The sequence below is a fragment of the Talpa occidentalis genome, unplaced genomic scaffold, assembly GCF_014898055.3.
Source record: "Talpa occidentalis isolate TD23 unplaced genomic scaffold, MPIMG_talOcc4v2.1 talOcc4.15, whole genome shotgun sequence".
Taxonomy (NCBI): Eukaryota; Metazoa; Chordata; class Mammalia; order Eulipotyphla; family Talpidae; genus Talpa; species Talpa occidentalis.
In genome coordinates, this window is record NW_023601543.1 from 43,742,713 (window position 1) to 43,753,716 (window position 11,004).

The window sequence follows — 11,004 nt, forward strand, 5'->3', positions numbered from 1 at the left end:
TAAATCTTTCAAAAAAAAAGAAGAAGAAAAGAAAATCTAGTGAAATCAATGGGCTTTTGCCCCGGAAATGAACATATTCAGAATTTTTCATAGAATTTCACTGTAGTCACAGATCAGAAACTTCTGTATTAGAGGCATGAATTCCTAAAACCATCTTCCCCATTCCGTAATGGAATTTCTCAATTATCTCCTCACTACTGACTGATAATAATCTATCATTTATTTATGTTTTACTATTTGCCAGACACTTCTGTGAATTACCATTTCTTACAACAACCCTGAGAGGGAGGTGCCTTCCCTATTTTACATATAAGAAAATTGGGACACAGAGAAATAAACTTCCTCAAGATAACACAACTAACAGTCTTCAAAGACCTTCACCCAAGGTGACAAAGCCTGTTCTTGCCCCATCACAAGTCCATGTTTGTACCTCAAGATACTTGTTTCCAGTATAAACCAACTGTCTGTACCACTTGAAAAATATGATGTATTTTTGATAGTAAAATATTAATAATGATATTAGCCATTATAAAATAAATATTTGACTCTGTCAGGTATTGTGCTAGGTTTTGTATAACAAAACCTATACAAAAAAACATGTCTTGCCCTGTCCTCTATGAGACCACAGATAAAACAAAGAAGTATAATAATTTACTAGAAAAACACCCACTGATTGGGTTAATTTGAGTAATCACATAAAGTAACTAATGATATGCTGTCATCAAGTACCTGAGGAGCAAAAAATCCTCAATCCATAGTTACAGAGGAACTAATGTCACAAAATGGCACTCCCAGTAACCAATATTTCTTTCATCTTCCATCCTTCACCCAATTTTGGTATTAGAATTGAAAATAAGGGAAGGTCCCTAGTGGCACAAGGGGTTAAGACACAGCACTATGAAGCTATCCACAGCTACTGCAGCACAAGTTCGATCCCCAGGCAGGGAGCTACCCACATGGCACAGCAGACCACTCCTGTCTCGCCCACTGCTTCTTCCCCTCAGCAGTGTACTTCAGTAAAGCTGTCTGTTCTGCTCCCCATCTGTCTCTGGTGAATCCTCTCACCCCCTCACCACTGGCCTGTACCCCAGTTCTTGTATGCATAAATAAATAAATCTTTTTTAAAAATCAGACTTGACAATGAACCTATTTCCACTGCTAACTAGCTGTGTGATTTGGGACAATTCACTTTAACCACTATGTATCCCAGAGTCTTTGTCCCCCCACCAAAAATATTCTAGTATAAAAACCCTATCACTCCCATAAACTTGTTGTGGATTGAAGATCACACTCAGTAAGTCTTAGCATCAATTGGGCAGTCAAGTATTTTAATGCTTGCTAGTGTTTAACAGATACATGCAAGAATTTTCCTAATAGTTCATGCTTTGATTAATTAGAAATCATTCCAACTCCCTACCCTCTGTATTTCTCTTTTTACCAGGCTTTGAACTAAGAAAATCTTCATTTGGAGAAAGATGCCATTATTTTTTTATTGAGATACTACTGGTTTATAATACTATGTAAGTTTTGGGAGTATGGCGTCATACCACAACACACCCACCACCAAAGTTTTTGTACCATTCACCAGTATCATATTGACACCCTCTATCTATTCTTCCCAACCCTTTTTCTATTTCCCTGGTCTAAATAGCATAGTATTTAAGAACATGGAGAGTGAACTCAGACTACCTGAGATTATATCCAGGCTTTTCTTGCTAACCATAAGGCATACTTCAATTTCTCCATTAGTAAAATGGAAATAATTATGGTGCCTATTTAACAGGATTTGGCAAACAAATCACATAAAGTATTTACATAGTGGTTGGTATATGGTATATACATCTGTATATCTGGCTATACACAGAGCTATATAATGCTCAATGGCTAATAGCTATTGTTGTATTGGAGGATCATTAAAACCCATGATTCAATGTATTGTCAGGGCTACCATGACAAAATTAGAAATTACTGAAGCAACTATGGACATTTGAACAATAATCAATTAAATAATTCAACAAATTATTGTTGAGCACCTACTATATGCCAGTAACTGTACTTAAGGTACTGCAGATGCCACAGTGAGCAAAATGGGACTTTGACTCTCTCCTCATAAGACTTATGTTAGTCAGAACAAAAGGGAATATGGTGATGGTTCATGGGTGATAAGGTGGCGGGAGAACTATGGGGACTACAATGATGTAAGAAAAAAAATTTAGTTGAAAAAAATATTTGAAACCATGTTAGTAAAAATTCACTTTGATTATGAGCATACAATTTAGAACTGAAGTAAAAACTCTGAAGGAAAGAAACAGACTTTCATGAGAAACATTGACAAAGACATTTGACCTGATACTGGAGCTGGCACCCTAAGAATGAGGGGGATTTGGGCCTCCCTGGCGGCACAAGGGGTTAAGGCACAACCTATGAACCTATCCGAAGCCACTGCAGCACGAGTTCGATCCCCGGCCAGGGAACAACCCACGTGGCTCAGGAGACCTCCCCTGACTCGCCTGCTGTTCCCCTCAGAAGTGTATTTCAGTAGATCAGCCTGTTCTGTTTCCCACTCCGTCTCTGTTGAATCCTCTCACCCACCCACCCACACCTCTGGCCTGTACCCCAGCTCTTGTATGCATAAATAAATAAATCTTTAAAAAAAAAAAAAAGAATGAGGGGGATTTACCTAAGTGAAGAGGAAGGCGCCTGTGAAAGTAAAAGACATTCCACAAATACCACATACAAAGGTCCTTTGTCAGAAAGAAGCATGTACTCTAGGAACTGTAAGACAGCCAGTGTGTCTGGAAAGGAGTAGAGAGATCAAGTCAAAGAACAATGTTTGATGTGTTCTGACTTGCGTTCATGTTTTCTGATTTTATAGGAGTTTTAATTATGGGAAATTGAAATAATTCAATACAAAATGTTAACAGTGTGACTATGCACCATTTAAATTAACTTTGAAATGAGCAGGTATGTGAAACATAAGCTATATTATGCTATTATCACATTTTGGTATCACTTTAGTCATTAAATAGAAATGCTTTTATCTTTTGTCAGAATTATACAATTTTGAATTATGCAAGTCACAAACACACAAGTCACACACACACACAAAAAAAACTAGTCACATAAAAGATAACAACACTCATTTGTGTTTCGATTTGAGTTAATCTCTGTAGGCCTCACTAAAATTCTCTACAAGTTGGTCTTCCAAGAGCCCTCCAAGTTCAATGGGATTGTTACTAACCTGCTAACTTTAAAATGCAAAAACATTCATGTACAATAACATATCTATCTACTTAATATATGAAGCTATCTTAAAGGTTAAAGTATTTTATTTTTTCTTTTTTAATTTTATATATTTTTTACATCTTTTTTTATTTTTGTACAATGTAAAAGTATTTTAAATATCATATGTTTCTGTATATTTTTCAAAGAGTTCTAGAAAGGAAGAAAACCATCACTTTGCATTTTGTAAGACAGTTACTCAATTAGCAGCTGTATCACTGGATGCCCTTAAGAAATTGTTGGGGAATTAAATTTGACCCAGGTTCTTAGAAAACACATTTTCCTTTTTCCTACCTTAACTTTAAAATTAAAAACAGAGGGCCTCCCTGGGGGCGCAAGGGGTTATGCAAAGCACTGTGAAGCTAGCCACAGCCTCTGCAGCACAAGTTCTATCCCCAGCCAGGCAGGGAGCTACCCATATGGCACAGCAGACCTCTCCTGTCTCACCCGCTGCTCCCCTCAGCAGTGTATTTCAGTACATCTGCTCCCCACTCTGTCTCAGTTGAATCCTCTCACCACCACCCCCGCACTTCTGGCCTGTACCCCAATTCTTGTATGCATAAATAAATAAATCTTTAAAAATAAATAAATTAAATTAAAAACAGAGCATTCTCACTACATAAGTTCATGTTAAGCAGACAAGTTTGTGGATATCAAGAGTTCTCTTTACAAGTTCATATTTAAATTGCTTACAAACATTTTAAAACTATTGAAGTTAGCAAAATGAGAAAGATGATTTAAAATGGATTAAATAAATCATGGGACAGCTTCTACTTTTCTGCAAACCAGTAACTTTACATGTACTTATCAACTCTTCCCAGATACGTCCTGCTCACCAGGAAAAGAAATGACCATTTTATCCTTTCCTGTTGATGGTATAAAAAAAACTTTTGAAAGATTTGCTCTTTTTATTTTTTTAATTTTTTTATTTTATATATTTTTACATCATTTTTCATTTTTGCACAATGTATGCATTTTCATCTTGGTTATAGTCCCCGTACAATTCCCATTCCCCTTATATTGACTGTAATCCCTCCTACCCCTCCCCCCACAGTGTGTCTCTGGTTTATAGTTGCTTGCTGATTTTGATTTTTACTTTATTATAATTAGTCTTTTTCCTGGTCCCTTATTTAGGTGCCTTTTTGAAAAGAAAATATATCTCATTGATTGTTTGGAAAGAATTATTTGAGAGGTGTGCAGCTTTCCTTTGATTCTATAAAACTAAAAAAACTAAAGCTTTTGGGGATTGGTTGTTCTTAGCCCCACAGCTGTGCTTTACTTCACTTACCTTACTGACTAGGTTGAAAAATAGAGATCTGAGTAACAGAAAGAAGCCAAAGAAGTTTAATAATGAGACACAACATGGCAGAATAAGCAGGTTTGATAAACTTCTTCCCTAAATATAGTTATAGAAAAATTAAATTTTGCTCTCAGGAAATTTCACCAGTTCATTGCCCAGCAACAGAGAACTGAAACACAAATATCTTGCTCTAACATTGGTTCAACATACACAAATCAATGTCATTTACCACCTCAACAAAAAGAATGATAATCACATAATCATTTTGTAGATGCCAAAAAGGCATTTGATAAGATGCAACACTCATTTATGACTAAAATGTCAAATAAAATGGGAATAAAAATAACATCTCAAAATAGTAAAATTGGGCCTCCCTGGTGGCGCAAGGGTTAAGACACAACCTATGAAGCAATCCACAGCCACTGCAGCATGAGTTCAATTCCCGGCCAGCCAGGGAGCAACCCACATGGCACAGCAGACCTCTCGTGACTTGTCCACTGCTCCCCTCAGCAGTGTGCTTCGGTCAATCTGCCTGTTCTGTTCCCCACTCTGTCTCTGGTGAATCCTCTCACCCCCTGCACCCCTTGCCTGTACCCCAGCTCTTGTATGCATAAATAAATAATTTTTTAAAAATAATAATAATAAAATCCATATATGACAAAACTATAGTCAACATCATAGTCAATGGTGACAATACAAATGCATTTCTGTTAAGACCAGGAACAATTAAAGGGTGTGTGTTTTCACCACTACTATTCAATGTAGTATTAGAAGTCCTAGCCAAAGCAGTTAGGCAAGAAAAGGACATAAGAGGAATCCAAATTAGAAGCGAAGTGAACGAATCACTATTAACAGATGGTATGATAATGTATATAAGAAATCCAAAAGACTTTACAAAAAAGCTAACAGAAATAATAAGTGAATGCGGTAATGTGGCAGGATTCAAAATCAGTACAGTAAAATCAGCTGCATTTCTATATGCAAACAATGAAACAGAAGAAAGAGAAATTAAGAAATCAATCCCATTTACATTCACACCAAAAAAGATAAAATACTTTGAAGTAAACTTAACAAAAGAGATGAAGTATCTATACACTGAAAACTATAAGACACTGTTGAAGAAAAAGAAAAAAGAAGACAGAGAAATGGAAAGAAATACATTGACCATGGATTAGAAGAATAAATGTTGCCAAAATGGCCATGTTACCTAAAGAAACTTACAGATTCAGCACAGTATCTATCAAAACTCCAATGGCATTCTCCAAGAAAATAGAACAAACTAATGCAAATTTGTATGGAACCACAAAATATCCAGAATAGCCAAAACAATGCTAGAGAAAAGAAGAAAAATGAAGGCATCACGCTCCCTGATTTTAAACTGTACTACACAGCAAAAGGAATCAAAACACTATAGTAGTGGAAGAAAAATCAAAATACAGACCAATGAAATAGAATAAAGAGCACAGAAATAAATCCACATTAATATGAACATTTAATCTTTGACAAAGGAGACCCAATCACACAATGGAAAAAGGGGAAGCTTCTTTAACAAATGGTGTTGGGGGCCTCCCTAGTGGTGCAAGGGGTTAAGTCTCAGCACTGTGAAGCTTCCCCAGCCTCTGCAGCATGAGTTTGATCCCTGGCCAGGGAACTGACCCACGTGACGCAGCAGACCTCTCCTGTTTCGCCTGCTGCTCCCCTCAGCAGTTGATTTCAATCAGTTCATCTGTTCTGCTCCCAACCTTGTCTCTGGTGAATCCTCTCACCACCACCCCCCCCCCACACACACCTCTGGCCTGTACCCCAGTTGTTATATGCATAAATAAATCTTTTCTTTAATGAAATTCTGTTGGGAAGCTTGAGCAGACATATGTGGGGTAAAAAAACTAAATCAGGGCCTCCCTGGTGGCGCAGGAGGTTGAGCGCCGCACTGTGAAGCTGTCCACAGCCTCTGCAGCGCGGGTGCGATACCTGCCGGCCCGCGAGAATCCCACATGGCAAAGCAGACCTCTCCTGTCTCATCCACTGCTCCCCTCAGCAGTATTTCTTCAGTCCACCTGTTCTGTTCCCCACTCTGTCTCTGGTGAATCCTCTCACCCTCCCAGGCCTCTGGCCTGTACTCTGGTTCTTGTATAAAAATAAATAAATCTTAAAAAAAAAACCTAAATCATTACTCCATACACAAAAATTAGGTCAAGTGGGTTATAAAGACTTGGATATAAAATCTGACACCATAAAATACATAAAACATGGAGATACACTCCTGTATAGCAACTGCAGGGATGTATTGGGGGATACAACTCCAACGGCAACATAAATGAAAGCAAAAATGAACAAATGAAACTACATTAAACTATAAAGCTTTTGTAATGTGAAAGAAACCACCATAAAAACAAAAGGGAAACCTATAGACTAGGAGAAGACATTTTCATGTCATGTGATTGACAGAGGTTAATTTCCAAAATATGTAAAGAAGTCACACAACTCAATAACAAAATAAGCAACCCAATAAAAAATTGATCAAAAGACAAATTGACACTTCACCAATGGCATATGATGGCCTAGAGGAACATGAAAAAATGCTCATCATCACTTACAATAACAGAAATATAAATCAAAATCAAAATGAATATCACCTAACGAATTCTAGAATGAACTATATCAAAAAGACTGGAAAAAACAAATGTTGGCAAGACATAGAGAAAAAGGAACTGTCACCTACTGTTGGTGGGAATGTCATTTGGTGCATTCTCTGTGGAAAACTGTATGGCGATTCCTCAAAAAAAAAAAAAGAAAAGAAAATACCATGTGACCCAGCAAAATCACTCCTAGGTATTTACCCAAAAAATAAGAAAACACTGCTATGAAAAGATTTATGCTCTTTTGTTCATAGCAACAGTATTCCACAATAGCCAAGTCATGGGACCAAACTAAATGACCATCAACAGATGGGTAAATAGAGAAATTATGGAATATATGTTCAATGGACTACCACTCAGCTTTTTTTAAAAGATGAAATAATACCTTGGGAAAATATGGATGGGTCGTGTGGTGATTATGCTATGCGAAATGAATCAGAAAGTGAAGGAAAATTACCAGTTCCACTCATTTTCAGAACACAGGTAACAAAAGAAAACAAACTGGCAAAACAAAATGAAATAATTCTCAGACTCTGTAAAAAATACACTGGTTGGCAGAGGGGATGAGGGAGAGAGAGGAGGGGATGGGGAGGGAAGGTGACAAGGAGGTGGTACCAGACATTTGGTATACGGTAAGTGAGGCGTGTACATGTATGGAGGTTTGAAGTTTTACCCCCTAAATTATATAGTTAGGTAAACAAGTATCAAATTAAAGAAATGAGAGAAAAAAACAAATACATTTCAAAGTAAGTTTAATTATAGCATGTACGCTTGCTGTATACAAGGCAGATACCCAATATGACTGAGTAACTTGCAGCCTGACTTCAGACACATCTATATTTTATACCATTGTTCATTTTTGTACAATGCATGCTTTCTCCTCTCAGGTGTATTCCCCATAAATCCCCACCACCAACTCACCCGTGCACCATCACCATAGCCCCCTGTGCTCTTCCCACCCTTGTTTTGATCCCTCTACCTCCCCCTTCCCTACAGAATATCTCTGATCTATAGTTCCTGTTAATTTTGGTTTTTTACTTATTATTTTTTTCCTGATCCCTTATTTGTTTCCCCTGTATTCCTCCTATAAGTGAAACCATCTGATAGTTTTCTTTTTCCTTCTGACTTATGTCACTGAGCATAATCCTTTCCAGCTCAATCCATGTTGCTGCGAATGGCATGAGTTTATCTTTTTTAATTGCTGATTAATATTCCATTGTGTATATCTACCACATCTTCTTGATCCAGTCATTTGTTTTGGGGCATTTGGGTTTTTTCCCTCTATTACCTATTGTAAATAGTGCTGCAATAAACATAGGGGCGCAGGTGTTCTTTTGAATTAATGTTTTTGTGTCCTTTGGGTGGATCCCTAGGAGTGGAATTGCTGGGTCATATGGAAGCTCCATTTTTAGTAGACTGAGGAACCTCCAGACAGCTTTCCAGAGTGGCTGGACCAGTTTGCACTCCCACCAACAGTGCAGGAGAGTTCCTTTTTCTCCACTTCCCCCCCAACATTTGTTGTTGCTAGTTTTTTTAATATGTGCCATTCTCACTGGTGTAAGGTGGTAGCTCACTGTGTTCTCCAAAGAGGAAATGCAAATGGCCAACAGTTATATGAAAAAATGTTCAGCATCACTTATAATCAGGGAAATGCAAATCAAGACTTCAGATACATCTTAATTAGCTTAGCTAAAACAAAGGAGATTGTGGGGAAGAAAGGGAGAAGACAGGGAGTTTGTCAAAGGAAGCATAGTAGACAAAAATGTGTAGATTTAAGTTTTGCCTTCTCATTGGAAAGACAGGGAAATTAGGTCTTCCTAGTACAGTGAGGAAGACACCCTTACAGAGAAAACTTTATGTGTAAATGCACTTTCTTTTTGAAGCATATTTCAATTTTTTTAATTACATCATTTTTATCGAGATAACTTTGGTTTGCTATGCTCTATATGTTTTAGGAGGAAGAGGCTCACACCTCTTCAAATGTTTGTTACCACACCACCCCCACCAATGAAGCACCCATAATGGCCACCATACTCCCAAACTACACCACCCCCACCCCCACCCAGTAGCTTCAATTCTACAGTCAGTTGTCTAAGCTTTATTTTGATTAGTTGTCTATTCCTTTGTTTTGTTTCTTTATATCCTGCATATGAGTGAAATCATGTGATATTTGTCGTTCTCTTTCTGACTTATTTCACTTAGCATAACCCACTCCAGTTCTTAGCAATGTAGTCACAAATGGCAAGATTTCATCTGTTTTCCAGCAGAAATGCATAATGCATACACACACCACATCAATTTTATTTACTCATATGTTGTTGGGCACATGGGTTGTTAATATAACTGAAATTAGTGTTTTGGTATTCCTCATATATAGATACCTAAAAATGGAATTGCTGTATTGTATGGCAGATTTATTTGTAATATTCTGAGAAACCTCCATACACTTTTCCTTAGGGGCTGAACAGGTCTACATCCCCACCAATAGTGTATCAGGGTAACTTTTTTTTTTAAAAAAAAAGATTTATTTATTTATACAAGAGCTGGGGTACAGGCCAAAGGTGTGGGGGGTGAGAGGATTCTCCAGAGACAGAGTGGGAAACAGAACAGGCAGACTGACTGAAATACACTGCTGAGGGGAGCAGCGGGTGAGATAGGAGAGGTCTGCTGAACCATGTGGGTGACCTCCCTGGCCAGGGATAGAACTCATACTACAGTGGCTGCAGATAACTTCATAGTGCTGAGACTTTGCCCCCTGTGCCACCAGGGAGGCCTGTACCAGGGTACTTTTTATCCACACTTTAGCCTACACTTGTTTCTGGTCTTTCTGAATATGGCTTTTTCTCATGAGTGTGTGGTGATATGTATTGAGGTTTTGATTTGCATTTCCCTAAATGTAGGTGATAATGAACATTTTTTCATGTGCCTATTGGCCATTTTATGTCTTCTTTGGAGAAGTGTCTATTTAATTCTATCCATTTTTTTATTGAGTTGTTTATTTTCTTTTAGTTGAGTTGTGTGAGTTCTTTATAGATCCTGGATATTACTTTTTTGTCAAGGGTATGATGTGCATCATTTTCTCCCACTTGGTAGGCAGTTTCATTTTAATGACAGTTACTTTTGCTGTGCAGAACATTTCTTTATTTTTGTTTTTATTTTCCTTGCCCTCGGACTCAAATCCCCAAAGACATTAGTGAAGTAAATGTCATGGAGTGTTTTGCCTTTTTTCTTCTACGTATTTCATAGTTTCAGTTTTTAATTTATTTTGAGTTGGTCTTTGTGTATAATGTGACATAGTCACCTGGTTTCATTTTTTGCGCATGGATGTCCAGTTTCCTCTACACCATTTATTGAAGAGATTTTCCTTTCTCCATTGTTTACTCTTGACTTGTTTGTCATAGACTAACAGTCCAAATAAATGTGAGTTTATTTCTGGGCTCTCAATTCTATTACATTGATCTGAGTGCCTATTTTTTATTCAAATACTGTATGATTTTGATTGCTGGAGCCTTATATTCTGAAGTCTGGGAAAGTGATATCTCCAGTCCACTCCTGTTCTGTCAAGATTGCTTTGTCTATTTGGGGTCTTTTGTGATTTCATATAAATTTCAGTAATGTTTGTTCCATTTCTTGAAGAATTCCATTGAAATTTTGATAGTGATTTCATTGAATCTATCGCTTTAGGTAAAATGGCCAGGGTAACAATATTAATTCTTCCAATCCAGGAGCATAAACTATCCTCCCATTTTCTTGTGTCTTTTTCTAATCATTTAGCAATGTCTT